The sequence below is a fragment of the Excalfactoria chinensis genome, chromosome 2 (assembly GCF_039878825.1).
Source record: "Excalfactoria chinensis isolate bCotChi1 chromosome 2, bCotChi1.hap2, whole genome shotgun sequence".
NCBI lineage: Eukaryota > Metazoa > Chordata > Aves > Galliformes > Phasianidae > Excalfactoria > Excalfactoria chinensis.
In genome coordinates this window covers 62,678,347-62,695,553 of record NC_092826.1, presented here as the reverse complement: position 1 = coordinate 62,695,553, position 17,207 = coordinate 62,678,347, and the positions used below count along the sequence as shown (strand labels likewise).

Genomic DNA, 17,207 nt, shown 5'->3' with positions numbered 1-17,207 from the left:
CTTCCAACTCCTGTGAGATCCCAGCCAGCATCAACATCTGCAAGGCTTTCGTCCCTTGGTCCTCTTGTCATGTCCCCTCCATTGGCATGTTACTTTTCTCATCCTGTTCTCCTGTTGGACATATTTTCTACTTGAGTACTGCTTAATAAGAAAGATGAAGTAATTCAACTGAAGCTATAACCACAGTCAGGTGATTCTACCAGAGCAAGAGCCAACTTGCAGCTACCATGGCTGAAGTCAATGGAAAGAGCTGTACTCCCCTGAAAGGCAATTCAAAGCAGAAAACAAGTTTCATGCTCTCTCTTTTCCCCCCAAGGGGGGTTAGGACAAAGCCAAAGACGTTCCTCTTGCTGGACAATTCCCTCCTTGCTTTTCTTAACATATTTTTGTTGGATTAAATGTGGCTCAGCTTGGGACTTGACCTGGACAACTGCTGCCAAATGAGTTTAAAAAGCTACCCCTGGGTGGAACAATTGCAGGGAATGCTGTTGTACAGCTATACAGGTTCGTTTTGTTCAGAGTGAAGGAGGAATGGCAGCAGAGAGTGACAGCTTTATTTGTACACCAGTTTCAGGTGTAAACAACAACTGCTTTATGCAAAACCTTCTGTCCATAAACCTCTTATTCTGCTTTTGGAACTGCTGAGAAATTACCAAACCCTCGTCAGGTGCAGATGTTGTTTATTTCTCTAAAGATATATATATGTATTTGCTTTTGATGGCTTACTTTTGCTACCAGCAGCTATCACCAACATCTGCTTGAAATAACTCTTATGGCCTGTTTTTCTCCCCTGTGCTGTGTTGCCATTCCTATTGAAATTCCATGTAACCACAGGCAGTGTCAGCTTGTGGCACTGGGCTAGCTGTGAGCTGAGCATGAAAATGTGCACAAGCAAGAAACAGGTACACATACGATCAGGTGGAACTATAAAGCAGAAGGAGTTCTGTATGCTGCCAGTGCAGGAGAGCCCTGCTGGCACTCAGGCTGAATGCTGAGATGTCACCGAAGCAAGATGCTGGCCTTCTTCCAGGATTCCAGGAGTTTCTAGGGCTGGTGAGACCAGGAGGATTGATTCCCCATGGGAGTTTTACCCCTTGTAGCATGCTAAATCTCCCCTTCCACTGCTTCCCAAGCCTCTCCTGTGCAGCTTTTGCAAATCTCAAGCCCAAAGCAACAGCTGTACCAGTGGACATATGGGCATTGCAGGACATAATTGGGCTATTGTACAGAAGAGGGGAAATGGCCTCAAGTTGCGCCAGGGCAAGTTCAGGTTGGATATTAGAAAGAACTTCTTTACAGAAAGGGTGGTTAGGTACTGGAATGGGCTCCCCAAGGAGGTGGTTGAATCGCCATCCCTGGATGTGTTTAAGAGCCGTTTGGATGTGGTACTCAGGGATATGATTTAGCAGAGGTTTGTTGTTGTGTTATTGTTTTGTGGTTGTTTTTTAAGAGATAGGCTACTGGTTAGGCTGCGGTTGGACTTGATGATCTTCAAGGTCTTTTCCAACCTGAGTAATTCTATGATTCTATGATTAAGAGGAGTTTGCATTTCTTTTCTTGCATGCAAAAAGGGTCACTGAAAACCAGTAAGGCCATCTTATCTCAACCTGAACCTAAATCAACCATTTAAAGTACTTACAACCTTCTAAAACATCCAGCTTGTCTCCTGGGCCATTTCCATGAGCACCCAGGACTCACAAAGATCTTCATTTCCAGTGAGCGGCACTTGGCTCCTGAAATACAGATGCAGAGCTGTTTGATGATCTACCTCAGAGCAAAATGCAAGAAGTCCAGGAAAAAGGTCCTCAAGCTCTGCAGAGGTGTTCCCAAGCTTACAGGCATTTCAAAGGGATGCTGACCCTTATTATTCATACGAACACATCCCAGGTCCAAGGGGTTTCTTCTAAACCACAGCAGTTTAGCTATGCTAAGTATCAGTGTGGGGGAGGAGTGAGTGCCCCATTCTCTTCTGTCACTTCTGCGAAGGTGGAGGTGATCTCCAGCAGAGTGGATGGGCAGGGGAAAATAGCATCCTACATGACCATGCGTTTAAGACAAGGGAGCAGTAGGTGAAGCCCTATCTGTCTCTGAGATTGAAGCTTAAAGCACTTTGCAACCTTTGGGAAACAAATTTCAGGATGCTGCTGGCAAATTTTATAGGTAGGCTTTCAATTTTCATTCTGTTAATGACAGAATACAGGTAAAAGGGGTGTTATTAACTCCTCTGTTGTAAAACATGCCATCAAACATTTAAAGTGTCCCCAGACCAGAATGATGGTCTTGTATGGACCTTTAGGGACTTCAGCATTACCTTCTGCTTCCTGTGGCACAAATAGAGAGCTCAATGGGCTCAAACTTTTCATTGTCCTAACAAAAAGTTAATGCTGAAAATGTGCCTTTTAAAAACATTTGTAATTGGCAGCTCCTGCCAAGTATTAGGAGGCCAGTAAAATCTCTCTACATAAATTGTGTTGTAATTAACATGATTTGTTTAATGTCACCTTGTCTGGCTGTGAGAGAAACTGTCTCAAATGCAAAAACACCACATTTTTCAGTTGAGAGAGTGGAATCTGGCTGCACCAAGACATTTTTATTTCTCTCTTCTCTTTTACAATGGACTTTACAAATCTCTCAGGCTGGTGAACCTGAGTTAATCAAGAATTCTCTGATAACAAAAATCACAGCCATAAGACATAGTAACAACAGGCATTACATTTTTTCTTAATAAAGGTAATGTTCTCATAATAGCAGATGCTACATTCCGAGCAGCAGACAACACATTAAAAGCATCCCCATACTCTAAAAAGACTTGGCTGATGTGCAAATAAATTATTTTAGAGAAAAGCAATTGAAAAGGGGACAGGAGATTGAAAAGTATTGAAAAGAAACATATGTCCTTTAGAGACAACTTTGGATATATTATCTTAGGGGAAACAAGACCTCTGTGCTTGCTTAAAAGCCTAGAGAGAGAGTGAAACTGGATGTGAGGAGAGAGAGTGAAACTGGATGTGAGGAGAGAGAGAGCTGTGTGCCTACAGGCATTTTGGTATCAAGATCTGGGGACTCACCATGGTCCTGAGGGAACATGGCAGTAGCCTGTCCAGCCTTCTCTGTCCTCTGGGCTGCATCGTCTCTGCAAAGCCACTTTGGAGCAATGCGTCCAGTCTCAGTGACAGATGAAGAAATAGTAAATAGTAGCAGCAGGGATGTCTCTTTCCAACCTCAAGAAATCTACAGGACCAGCAGGGTGGGGGTTGTTGTAAAAACTGGGGTTTCATGTTTTATAACCAGCCATGATCATATGGGTAAGCATATCTTTATTAGTCATAGAAATATTTAAAAGACTTTGGATCCTGCTGAGTCCCTTGCTGTTGTCTGCTCACATACTGGTTATATGAGCAGACTGAAGGAAAAACACACCCCCTGCTTTAACCCCTTCCTTCGGCTGCTTTCCCTCCAGGTGGGAGCAGGTACTTGTGAATGAAGTTACATGTTAGAAGCAGACAAACCTTCTTGGTGTTCCTCAGACCTTCTCGGTGTCCCTGTGCTGCACACCCCAGGCCAAAATGCCATCACAAGTTTGCTTTGCTCCAAACAGCTCAGTGAGACAGACGGCAGTGACGACGTTGCCACCAGGTGTCAACGAGGAGAGCAGTAGGAAAACATTTCCTACTGGAATGAATGGAAAGCATCCATTCTGTGAAAGTAGTCAAGGGGTGCTGATAAGACTGGAATAATTATTACTAGGAAGCCCAAACTCGAATGCAATCCCATTATTTTCCATCAGTGCCCAGAAAAAGTAAACAAGGTCTTACGTCTACCTGGGTGCAGCAGTCTGATAAAATGACAGTAACCATCACCATCCTGTGAATGTCAGCAGCAGCAGTGGAAACATAAAGAAGAGAAACACAAAAGCAGGAGCCTTTTCAAGCCTGAGATATGCCTCAGGGTGAGAAAGGTGCAGAAGGAACACTGAATGCCCAGCTCAACACCAGCATTTTTCAACCTTAATCTTTCTTCCAAATATTCTGCTTTTATTCCAACTAATTGAACAAACGTCTTAAAATTCACAACACAAACTAAATCTGATTAAATCTACCTTGACTTGTATGATATAGCACTGCAGTTAGAATTAAGCTGGAAAAAATGCATTATGCTGGGACAAATAAGTATGGTTAACTTCAATAAGAGCAGAGGTAAATTGCTTTTTGTGTGAGATGCGCAATTTTACCTCAGTACAGCTTTAATCAAAGTAAAATATTATGGGGGAGGGGAAAAAAAACTCACAATCTAACATTTCCTCTACTAGCCACTCAGTGAAACTCAAGTTTAAGCTGCTAAATAAAGCCAAGTCTGTACCTTGGTTAGCACATATACCTTTAAGACAATATCCAGCAATAAATTATAACAAATGCAGAAAGTCAATGCCCATAAAACCTATCCATCAGAAATTTATCTCCACTGAAACTTTCATTGGAAGGGGAAGAATGAAATTAAGTACAGATATTTAAAGGTTGTCTGTGGTCTTACAGCAGTGCTTTCACAGCCAAGTGGAAAACAAAGTAAATTAAGCATAGCTAATAAACAGGATAAGAAGTATTAGCTTTGCATTTGCGGGAAAGGAATCTTGCTCTTTGCTGTTTGGTGCTCCATAGATGCTTTTGTGTGTACCAACACTGGGTGCTCCAAATTTCCCAGGTGCTGGGAAAAGGGCTGATCTTTGGTTACACTGAGCACTGTGGGCATGACAGGAAAACACTGACGACATCTGCCAATAAAGCCTCTAAAGGGTCTTGTACTCGTATCCTTCTGCAGGAATGTATTGCATGTGGGTACTCATAGTCTCCAAGTGGACACCTGATTATATTAAAGGGGGATGACACACCAGATGTATGCTTCCTTACTCACTGTGAGGCTGGAGGAGAGTCTTCCAGCTCCAGCACACCATCTTTTTAGGAATTTCCTCTTTAGCTTGCCACATGGATACCACAATCAGTCAGTATAACTTTAGAAGAGAAAACAACGCTGGAGGCTTGGAGTCATCAAACTTTGTGCTGATGAATCATCAGGCTGCAGGCTCCTGATATAAATAAATAAAATAAATAAATAAAGAATAAAAAATTAAAGAAGCCCTGCACTGCTTGGATTGGAGGAAAATGAGTGAAGTTTTGTGACACAGGTCATGATCCACACCACGCCGCCTCCAGGCTGACTGATTGCATAAGGAGGGTTGAATTTACTCAGATCTGAACAGGAACAAAGGTTGTACAAGGATCAGAGGTGCCTAAAGACCACTGTCCTGGTCACTGTATCCCCTCCGGCCGCCAACTACCAGTACAACTGAGGAAGGGCACAAGAGGGCATAAGAAGGCACAGTGGGGGTGGAGGGGGTGGGTGATGTGGCCACCTCATGGGACATACAGCAACATGGACAACTGCCAAAAGCATATTGGAAAAACTAGTAGGGGTAGCTCTCCATCACACAACATCACATGCAGAAAGAAACTATTAATGTATAAAGACCAGAGCTTTGTGAAATATCCAGTAGTTGTAAAGTGAGAGTTTGTTAGACAGAGGACAGTCTGGATAGTTTAGTACCAAGGATCTCATGCAGCCATTTCCCAGAACACATAAGGGGTTTGCTGTCTCATCACTCAGCACAGTTTTTACTGATTTTAACGCTGAAAACATCTTAGCCCAGATTTTATGTGAGGCTTGTATCTTCTTGGGAGCAAGAGAAGGAAGTACATAACACCCTCTGGTCTCTTCAAGTACAGAACTGTTTACATGAAAGCTAATTCTGACGTGATGGAAAGGTCCCCATGTGCTCTCAGCAGTGTGTGTTAGGGTCCAGCACTACCTCATCCTGTGACAGTCCCTCCCCAAACCCCTAACACTCCACAACCCTGATCAGAGTCACTCCTAACAAGTGGACTGGCAGCAATGGATGGTTACCTGGCTCACCTCCACTGGGGCAGTCCCTTCAAGGGGCAGAGGACATGCTCCAATTTTTGGAATGGTTTGTTTGTCCTGGGGTCACCAGGTTTGCAGAGGTAACCCAGGATACTCTTCAGAGTCCTTTGCACCTCAATGAGACACAATTTAGCAAAGAGTCAGCTGGGGTCTGATGTGCCTGCCATGGTGTAGAAGAAGGATCTTGGTTAGACTCATCTTATTGTAACAGTTACTCAAAAATGTGATAAATTTGGTAAAGTCTGGGTATCAACCTAGGTTTTCTGCTCCATGTCTGCAGCTGTGGTTTTAATCACATCTTTCTTGTTAGTTTGAGAAAATGTCTTTGCTGCTTCCCAACCCCTCAGTTTTATGAGTGCACAAGTTTGTTTGTTCCACAGAGCCTTACAAGTGATGGGATTTAAATGGAAGCTTTTTACCCAGCCAGAGCAGAACGTACCTCTTTTTGACTGTACATGTACCACTGCCTTAGAAATGCAATACTTCATGTAATTTTGATTCTGTCAGTAAAGTCTCCATGGAAAATGTCATCTGGGCTTGGCTGTGATATATTGATTAAAAATGTCCAGTGTAAAGAAGGCAAGGAAAACAAAGCAAGAAAAACTCAAGTCTCTGAATGAAAGCCTGTATTCTCAAGAGGAAATGAGCACTGTGTGGAATGCAAACATTTTCAGCTGGTGGGATATAGATACTGTGTATCAACAAATCCAAAATATTCCTGGATTGCCTCTTAATAATTCGATTTTTAGTAGATGTAGTCAGATGCCCACAGTCTGAAATGACAACAGTAAAAACAGATCACTCACCTCAAGCTGTCTGTTACCAAGTCCTTGCTGCTGTCCCCAAGCAGGTTAAGCTATGCCAGTGGTAAAATGACTTACAAAATTTCCCCGGTGCAGGCAGGCTTGAAGAAGAAAAGAGTCTATTGCAATTCGTGTAAGTGAAAAACTCATGACATTAAGTTGCTCCCTGGAGCCATTGCTAAATGAATAATGCATAAGCAGTGCCAGTGACCCTCCCTTCCCTTAACTCAAGCACAAGAAAAAGCCACCAGCAGTGGAAGGTGTCATTCAGCCTGGTGTGAAACTACCCAACAGGATGAGACCTGGGCCGAAAGAGGTATCTGCTTCTGCTTTATATGCGGATTACTTTCCCCATGACCACTCACTCCCCTCTAAATTTTTTCTGCTCTGTGGATTTACACATTGAAAATATGCAAAAAGGAAGGAGTATAAACTCTCCCTTCGTGGTATCACTGGCTTGCATATTGCAGCTCAGCAGTCGTGGACAGCATCCAGCACTAACACTCAAAGAGAGCTGCCGTATTTATGACATATCCTCACAAGAGCATGAAGGCTGGCAAGCGGTGATTGAAGCAAAGCTGAATGATATTTCATACTATGAAGAGGACAAAAATTGAATGTTTTTGAGCCTGGATTCCTAAATAAATGAGGTTTATGCAATCCTATTTGTCTAGGTGGGAATACCTGCGATAGGATGTTCCTGCCACACAGCCCACACCAGAGTTTGATCCTGCTGACCTATTGTCAATGGCTTATGGTAGAGGTGGAAGCAACTGACTCCTTCCATTTTTGATGGAAACAGATGTCAGTGTCTCATGGATGGAAAGGTTCATAAACTCGCTGTTTGTGAGGCATCAGGCTATCATCAAAAGAGGACATGGGCTTCTGAAAACCACACCCACATATTCTGCAGCCCAGGGAAACTCCTCTCCATGATTAACACTGACTCTTGCCAGGCTGACAAAATCTCTGTGTATATTTCAGTGTATTTGTCAGCTTAAAAATATCAACCTTATGCATTACTGATGCACCAGTTGCCTGGAATGAGGTGCCTGTGAACAGTCAGAGTCCAGTTCTGTCACCCATTCATATCTCTAAAACTAAGTGCAGATGCAGCTGTTCCTCCATGGGAGACAGGCTGCCATCATCCTGCTCAGGGCTTGATGAGGGTGTTGCTCACCTGGGTCATGGAGAACAGTGTTCTCTGTCCAACACTCACTATGTGCATGGCTTCTTTTGAATTACACCAGTGGAATGAGTTTTTAAACTGTTTTTCGAGATCTACAATTGTATACATATTGCAGTGACATTTTTTTCTATTACAAAGACACACATATATGCTAATTTCTGCAGTAGGCAAAGAAGTACATACCAATGAATGGAATGATATCAAAGAGAGCCAATTACCTGTGTTTATAAGCAATGTGATTATGGTGTAGCAGTGGTAAGTGGATATTCACTGCATGTTGCTGAAAAGGACGGCAGCGTTCAGGCTTTTGCATCCTTCTTTATAACATATAAAAGAAGAGGGGACAATTTTCAGTGTAGTGGCTAATAACCGATGCCTCCATCCAGAGGAGGCTGTGAGCACACTGTCTGATGTTCAGAGGTGAAAGAGCACCAGCAGCTTGCATTTCATCGCTTTGAAAATCAGATCACTTGCTCAGGGGATGCTGTGATTGATAATGCCAGAACTTGGTACAGAAATGTCCGTGCTCACACATCTGTGAAGAATGTCTAGAACAGTAGTCCAGGACTAGGAAAGATGTTTTGGCCTACAGTGCATCTGAACAAAGCAAAGCTCACATCAGGGCACTGATTATTTCAGGTCTATGGAATTGAAAAAAGACCTCTCTCCCCATTCACAGCATCCACTTTGACTCAGAAAACCTCCCATACAGTAAAAACTTTTGACTTGATTGCAGCTGCTAACGCAAGATTAAACGTACGACCAATGTGTAAACTGAGATCTCTTTGAATTTGAAGAAAGCCTGAAGCAATGATTCAAAACAACGTGAACTTTCAACTTGAGCTCACTCAGGGCTGTGGGCTCCTTGGCTGTGAAGCTGTGTTTTTTCAAGCTTTTTTTTTTTTTTTTTTTTTTTTTTTTTTTTTTTTGCTGAGGGCTTCATTATTTTGCAGAAGCCAGGTCTTTCTGCCCTGCAGGGATCTATCTATCACTGCTGACTCTCTGTGACTTCTTCTCCACATGGAAGAAGTAATTGGATTGTACTTTCTGCACACTGCCAGGACAGCAGGGAAACCCAGAGCTGTAAGCTGGGGAATAGAGGGTCTAGAGGGTAGGGAAGTATCTGATGCCTAAAAAATCTGAATGCCAGAGTCTAACCACAAGGTCATCCCTGTCTTTCTACAAAAGAGCTGGGATGTGCTGAACTGTGCTCACCAGTAGCTGCGCTGGAACTTGGGAAGATCCTTGAAGCCACCAAAATAATCCCTATTGAAAAGGATGCAAGGGGCATTAAATATCTATGAATATATGAAACAAATAGCCATGTAAGAGGATGCTACTGGCTGGGGACTTTTCTTCAAAGTACAGTACAGAGACATCACTATGCTACTCCATAGCAGAGGCATGGAGTTATGCAGCCCTTCAGCCCAATAAAGAGAATCTAGTTATTTCATAACTTCCATAAATTTCAGGACAGAGTTGCACTAGAATCATATTGTTACCATGTTCCTTGCCTGCTTTGAGGAAAGGGTTGAGATTGCTAAGGCTCTATGCTGCGAACCTTTCAAAGGTCAGTAGGTTTGGTATTCTTTAATTGAATGCCTGTTGTTGCCAGCCCTCCGCTGGCTGTAGTGTCCTAGTGTTCTCCCTTCCTCACCTTAGACCCAGAGTTCAAAAAGAAGTTCTTTGGTGCTTGGAGTGTTTCTTGCAGCTATATGAAAGGAACTGTTCTTTTCTGGGAGCACTACTCTAAGCAGCTCTTCCAGCTGCCTGGTTATCATCTCAGTCATGGAACCATAGAATTATAGAATTGCTCAGGTTGAAAAAGACCTTAAAGATCATCAAATCCAGCCTCAACCTAACCATACTACCCTAACTCTAACAACCCTCAGCTAAATCATGTCTCTGAGCACCACATCCAAACAATTTTTAAACAGATCCAGGGATGGTAACTCAACCACCTCCCTGGGGAGCCTATTCCAGTGCTTAACTACCCTTTCTGTAAAGAAGTGTGTCATAGGTTACCCTAAAATCTACCGGCACCCATGACAGGGGTATAGACGGCCTGCAGGGCCGCTATCCCAAAAGGAAAAGAAAACAGAGAAAGAGAAAATAAATACAGCGGCAATGATCCAAGGAGGCACACTATTTTACTAAATACTATATTGGAATACAGAATAACACAATATAATGCAATATAATTGGAATTAAGGCTAACAAATCAAGTAAAATAAGAGAGAGTGAGTCCCGAAACCGAGAGGCCTACTGTAACTCTAGGCGAAACGGCTGGAACGCTCCCACACACTCCCCCATGGCTGGCAGGATCCGAGAGCCCGAGTCCAGCACTGAAGTGAGATTATATAGTCCTGGTCATATGACTGACCGTGGTGCTCCCTGGGACATGTAGTCTTCTTTCTGTGAGCAGCAGATTCGTCAAAATTATCTATGCTTAACATGATGTTATGATGTGGAATACTGATAGCAAAATTACAAAATTGCAAAACCATGACAAAGTGAATTTCTGATATTCAACCAAACCTCCCCTGAAGCAACTCGAGGCCATTTCCCCTCCTCCTGTCATCAGTGAGAAGAGACCAACCCAGCTATCACCGTCTCTTATGACTAAGAGATTCACAGATCTGAACCGACTGTCACCAAAAGGCATGATAACAGGATGTATCTCCTCTGCTCTGGACAAGCTATCACTTCCCTCTGCCACTGCAGCTAAGGCTAAAGAGTGTGGCCCCAGCTCTCATGTATGCCTGTGCCATGGCTAGCCCTGTGCTGGACTTCTGTGAGGACTTCTCTGCATAGTGACTGTACTACACCAGAATGACATCCCAACATTTGCGCTCAGGAGTAGCGGAAGTATTTCTTATTCAGGTTAATTTGTGTTTTTCTCCTAAATAAATAATTGTGTCAACTTTGACTGGGATAACAGCACTGACAGACAGGGAAGAAAATTCTCAGCTCTTTTTTCCCTCTCACTAAGAACACAAATCTGCATGATGAGCCAAACTCATCTGATTCAAAGCTTATTTGTTATGTGAAACAGCTAGAGCAGCAGAAAGAAGCTGTTCCTGGAATTTAAGAGGAAAAAGATTGTTCTTTGCAGCAGTGAAACACAAGCATTGTTCCACTCAGCAGACTAAAATTCACATTAAAATATGACAGTTGCAAATGTGGGGGAGAACTATCAATTCAGGATTTTATAAGCAGTCCTGGAGCACGCAAGCTGATATTTTCAAATAATAATGGAGAATCTACAGTGTTCTGAGTTGTCAGCATTTCTGAGGGGGCAGATTCAAAGATGTGTCTCCCAAACTCTCTCTGAAGAGATGAACAAACAGCCAAGCTCAGGGTGCTGTACTTACAGAGTGGGTGAGTTCTTCTCTTTCTTTCTTATGTTTCTTTAAGCAATTCCATAATTTAAAAGTTGCTGTGATGGAAAAGCAGAATTACACAATACCATAGAGAACTCTGATGGATAGTATAAGTTGGTACATCATCTGTATATGTTGCAGTTTAAGGTGTAGCTAAAAAAATTTGGAGCTTACTCAGGGAGAAAATCCTCAGAAAGAGAACTCCTGGTAATGAACATCATTGAGGCAGCCAGAAATAGCATTTGAACCATTACTAGGAAGATGCTGGACATAAAAGAAATAAAATCAATCTTCCTGCCTTCCATCCCAAACATTACTGCTCCAAGACAAACCCCCCCTTTCTCTGTGCTGACAGCTACATGATGTTTCTTGTCCTCGTCTATGCATACTGCACACCATCTTTGTGACTAACCTCACTCACTCATCTGAGCTGCTGTCAAAGTTTGGGGTCAATGGAAGCACAACTGTGAAGCAGTGATGCTGTGAAATGCACTGAAACCAAATGAATTTGGACCTGAAATGTGTGAGCAGCTGCAGACACTTGAATTCCCGTATACGGTATGGCTGAGGCCAAACTTGATATCACAACAAAATGTGGGTCTAAAGAAAACCTGTCTTTAACTCCCAAGAGGCTTGTTTCTTCTAAGCCTCTTGACAATTGTTAGAGAGTAGCAACCATACCAAATATAGTGTGCTGGAGTAAGTGCTAGAGGTAGTGCTGGGAAAAAAAAACAAAGAAAAAAACAAAAAAACAAAACAACAACAACAACAAAAAAAAAAACTACAAGTATTTTGCTTGCTCTCTGAATACAACCTTCTGCAAGAGGCAGTGGATGCCATATCTGAGGGTATTTGACCCTTTAGTTCTGTGGTTCCCTCACTTTTCAGTACTTTCTTTAGCAGCTCTCTTGCTGCTATCCATTATTAACCAAGCCCAAATGTTTCCTGAAGCTCCATGTTTGTCTTGAGGCCATGATCGAATTTGAGCCAGCCCCAGAGAAGCTGATTAACAATATCCTACCCTGTCTCTAGGGAGTTCCATCTTCTCCAAAGGAAGAGCACTGGGAGACCTTTATTGACATCACCTTATCTGCTGTTTCAGTGTTGATAATTTGCATAGTAAATCTTGATTTTGCTGTGCTTTTAAGAAGGCAGTAAGATGCAGCCTGAGAGGACAGGGCCAGCTTTCATCTGCCCCAACCTATAACCCTGTCCTGTAGCAACATTCTGCAGTTAGTAGCATCTGGTAGGACTTGTCAAGTTAGACTGGCAAAACTACAGCCACACTGCTAAGCACAGCTAGTAGGGTACCAGAAGGATAAGATGTCTGAGTGGTTCTGTGCCTTCACAGAGCAAGTGGCTCTATCTGTAGAATGTGGGTCCCACTTGCTATGGGACGAGGATAGAAATAGCAGTCCCAGCACCAGTGAGCAATGCCTTTCTCTAATGACTCTCACTGCAACTCACCCCACTGGGAGATCTGCACAAGTAAAAGTTAGACTTGGGACCACTACAAAAATTGAGGTGGCCTGGGAAGCTTGCGTGACTCCAAGAAAACATGGAATGGCTCTCGCTGACTGTAGCAGCCAGCGCTGTGCTGCATGTCTGGCATTTAAAACATGATCAACATTCAAGGTTGTAAGCCTGCACCATTTCATTTTAAAATTAAAGTCATTTTCTGAGTAATAGGAGCACATTCGCATTTGGAAACCATAGAGCACTTAGCTTCTTTTTCAATTTCAGTGCTAGAAAAAAGAAAGGAACAAAGTGCCAGGAAATATTGTTTCTTGGCTAAACTCTTGTAGATGAAGTTTCAGTCCAGAGCAGATTTTTTTGTGTGACTCAGTAGTAAATGTCTGAATAAAGACCTTTATGATATAGTGGCAACTCTATAAAAAGCATTTAACTCTAGCTGTGCTGGAGGTAGTTTAGAAAACTTGTTGAATCTTTTCTTTCTCTTTCACAGCAGCTCTTGCAAATGGATTGAAACCTTCCTCAGGGATTTCTGAACAATGTGGGTAAAAAATTAAAGTGCTTTGTAGTCTCGATAGGAAGACTTAGTATCAGGGAGAGGAGATAATTTGAATTACTTAGAGCAATCATGCTTTTGAAAGCTTTACTTCACTCCTGTGAAAACTAGCTTGTAGCAAAATTACCTTCCAAAGCTTCTTTGCATGCTCCCCTAATGAACTTCTGATTTACAAGTAGATTGTAGATATGACTTCTCTCTCGCACGGTATGTTTCTTCCACTTATTAAAGGCAGATTTCTGTGTTGGGAGAAACATTATGTTGTGTGAATGGCTGTTGTGGAAGAGCTATCGCAAATATCACCATTTGCAACACTTCTGCTCTTCCACTCAGAAACTCCATATTTTGCTCTTCCGTGGAGAAGAGGATATTGTGTTTGGTGTGTTATCAAGCCTAAAGCATTGTTAAGATTGACTGCAACTAATCATAAAAATATGCCTTTTTTGTTTGGAACAGTTGTGAATCTTTGTCACATGAAAAATACTGCCTGCTTCAAAATCTGTTTTGTTTCTATTTTTTTTTTTTTTTTCTTTCCCGAAGCTTAGATCCAGGCTTGTCCGCCTCCCTCATCCACATACTTGTTAAAATCATCAGAACTAAGGGTGTGAGAAAGATGCGGCCTCAAGTGTCCAATGGCGAAAAGATGGTGGTGCAAGTCTCAAAAGCAAGACAGGTCAGATTTCAGACAAAGTAGGGAAAACTGCTGAATCTCCACAGGCATCCAACACCAGTCCCACCAAGGAAGATGTGAAACTGTCTCATTGCCCAGATTCCTCTTCTTCATTGCTGAGGATGCAGCTTTAACCGCAGCACATCTCATCATTGATTATTGAGGTGAGGCTGGGATTTCAGTGTAAGAACTGGCCAATTTTTATTTAATTTCCACACATAGTTACTTTACTATTCTTACCATTCTGGCTTTCATTTTAGGTTTAGTTTTTGTTATTATTATTATTTTTTTTTTTCCCATGAAAATCATCACATTCCCTGGAGGCATTCAAGGCCAGGCTGGATGTGGCTCTGAGCAGCCTGGTCTGGTGGCTGGCGACCCTACACATAGCAGGGGGGTTGAAACTGGATGATCTTTGAGGTCCTTTTCAACCCAGGCCATTCTGTGATTCCATCACATTCAAATATCTATGGTAAAGTTACTTAGGGTAATTGTTTTCAGACTATACAGGTCCCTGAGCTGGAATGAGTAGATTTTTTGAAAGATAATGCTGAAGAAAGGGATGGCATATACTTGCTGTTGCTTAGAAAACCCACCCATCACACAGTGCTGTTACTCAACAAAACCACCTTAAGTTACAAAATGGAATAAAAGTTGCTTTAAAAAAAACACAAATGAAATCAAGTTGTGCTTCAAGGCATTAAAAAGCTTTGTAAAAGGCTGCGATAGGAATAATATCCCCTTCTGACAGATTACTTTATAATTACAGATTATGGAGCTGCTTGTATCTTTCTCTGATGGGTCTAGTGCTGACACCTTTAAATACTGGGTAAGTGATTTTTAAAAAATTTATAGATCCTCCAGTTTCTTTCAGTAGCTGTCAAGGACATTTCACACGGGTCACTTGCAATGTAGAGACCAAAAACTTATTTCCTCAATCACATTTAATTACCACATTAGAGGTAGTCTGTAGATGCCCAGGGACCCATGCAGTGCATGATGAAAACCATGAGGTGATTCAGACCAAGAGGCAGATCCTGACTAGAATCTTCTAACACCTGGTGCCTTAAATTCAAGGCTGGATATATTTATCATTATTTTTGTTCAGAAAACATAATTTCATAGAATCATAGAATCATAACTTAGCTAGCAAACATGAGGATGAGGAAGGAACTTACGTGTCTGTGGGAAGTCTGATGTGCAGCATGTTTATAATGTTTAATTCTTGCTTGAAAATCAGTGAATATAGACTTTTTTTCATGTTTCTATGAAAATAAAGACAATAGCCTATAGCTATGCTACCAGATGATGTGCAGACTTCTCCTGGGACCTATCTGCAAAGAAGACCCACACCTGCTGGTAGATTGTTCCCAGCATTATGTCACCTATGTGTATCATGAAGGAATTTTCTCCTTCCCTGCTCAGGTGAGGACTTCTAATGATCACCTCCCACTTAATGCATGATAGTTCTATTGCTAAGTGACTCAGCATTTCTTCATACCATTTGAGTTTGATGGCATGTACAAGTAATGAGGAAACCTTTCTTTCCAAGGAGAAATTAAGAAAATAATACATTCTTTCACTCAGTAACTCAACTGAACCCAGTCTGGGTTCATTCTTTTAGGAAAAGTGTTTACCTAGTTCTGTCAAATTAAAATATGAAAGAAAAAGATGCCAATAATACTGACTTTCTTCACGTTATGAGTCGTAGTTCTTCTATACCGTTCTCCCTCCACTGATGATTTTATTTGTTGAAAGGGGACAAGAAGATAAAGTTGCAGAAAAATTAAGTCACAACTTCTATAAATTACTGACATTGATGTATGTATGCATATGAAATTAAACCTCAGAAATGTACTTTTTGTGTTTATTTGCCTCTTTGGTTTCTTCTTTGGACTTTGATTTTGAGTTTTTCTTTTAGCATTTACTTCAGCATCTATTTGCTGAACACACTGCATGCCCAGAAAAAGGTGCCATAAAAGGACAGGACACTTGGCTGCACCCTGTATCTCTAAGAGACGTAGAACAGATATTATTTGGAAATCTCTCTGGCACATGGCCCTGCTGACAGGTGTTAAACTCAGCAGAGCTCTGTATCTTACTTGGGATTGTTAGCAGAGAGACCCATGGCAAGCAGGACCAACGTGCACATTGACTCCCTGCCTCCACATTGTGGCTGGTTGCTCAGAAAATCTTGATTGACTGGGAGAGTCTGGAAGAGGAAATCCACTGAGAGCTGCCAAATACACCATGAGCCAGACCAACACGGGGCTCATCTGGGCCACAGATGGCTGCACAGAGGAGAGGAGAAATACTGCTCATACTTGGCTCCTCCCATGCTCCTTGTAGAACCAGCCTTTGGGCACAGGCACCAGCCCTCTGCACCTTACCATGCTTCTATGTGTAGCTGGAAGGAGGTGGGGGCTTGAGGCCATCCTGGAGCACAGAATATTGACCAGGCTCATGGCTGTCCATGCTTAATTACCAGAACACATTTTCCACAGTGCCTGAGTGGCTCAAAATGGTGAGTTCTGCTCGCCAAGCTCAAGTGATTTGCACACATTGGAAAACTGCTTCCAAATGTCTCTCTGTCGCTCTCTCTGCATTTTCAGTTATGCAAGAATGTACCATAAGCATCATTCAAGCAGGTGAGAAATACACAACTTCAAATTTCTACAAAACTGCACAGTGCCTTGGAATACCTCCGGCCCCTCTTTTTCTGATAAAAAACCAAATTTTCTTGCCAATTCTGATTTTAGTGAAAGGGTGATCCTTTTTCCCTGTAAGCACATCATGCAGGATGGATAGACTGCAACAAAATGAGTTACATGTTGCATTTAAATGCAAGTATCACCTTTTAAAATTTACCGGTCTGTTGAAACTTGGCAAACAAGAAGGTAAGCTCTGCTCTGTGCCCAGTGCAGCTCCTCACAGCCTCTCTCCCCTCCAGGCTGTCAGGAGCACCTGCTATGATGTACACCAAATGCTGAGCAATAACCAAAAGGTACTTTGTTTCCTGTGGAAATGAAACAAGCTCTGTTGAGAAAAGTAGTTTTCAGAAGCTCTGCAGGCAACTGTAGGCGCACTTCCACAGAGGCTACCTTTAAGCAGCATCAGTCAATACGTGCAAAACATGGACCTCTGCAGTCCTGAAGAGGCA

At 42.3% G+C, this 17,207-nt stretch overlaps 1 long non-coding RNA gene across 2 annotated transcripts in view; it reads left to right on the top strand.

Moving 5' to 3' along the window:
- The window catches only part of LOC140248987 (uncharacterized), an 83,929-nt gene that overhangs the window by 56,849 nt on the left and 9,873 nt on the right, over positions 1-17,207 (top strand). The window contains exons 3-5 of one of the 2 annotated variants that reach the window (XR_011902923.1): positions 13,918-14,211; positions 14,817-14,876; positions 15,327-15,472. This is a non-coding gene — a long non-coding RNA (uncharacterized lncRNA). The remainder of the gene's footprint in view (positions 1-13,917; positions 14,212-14,816; positions 14,877-15,326; positions 15,473-17,207) is intronic. The other variant, XR_011902922.1, reaches the window with a different exon arrangement.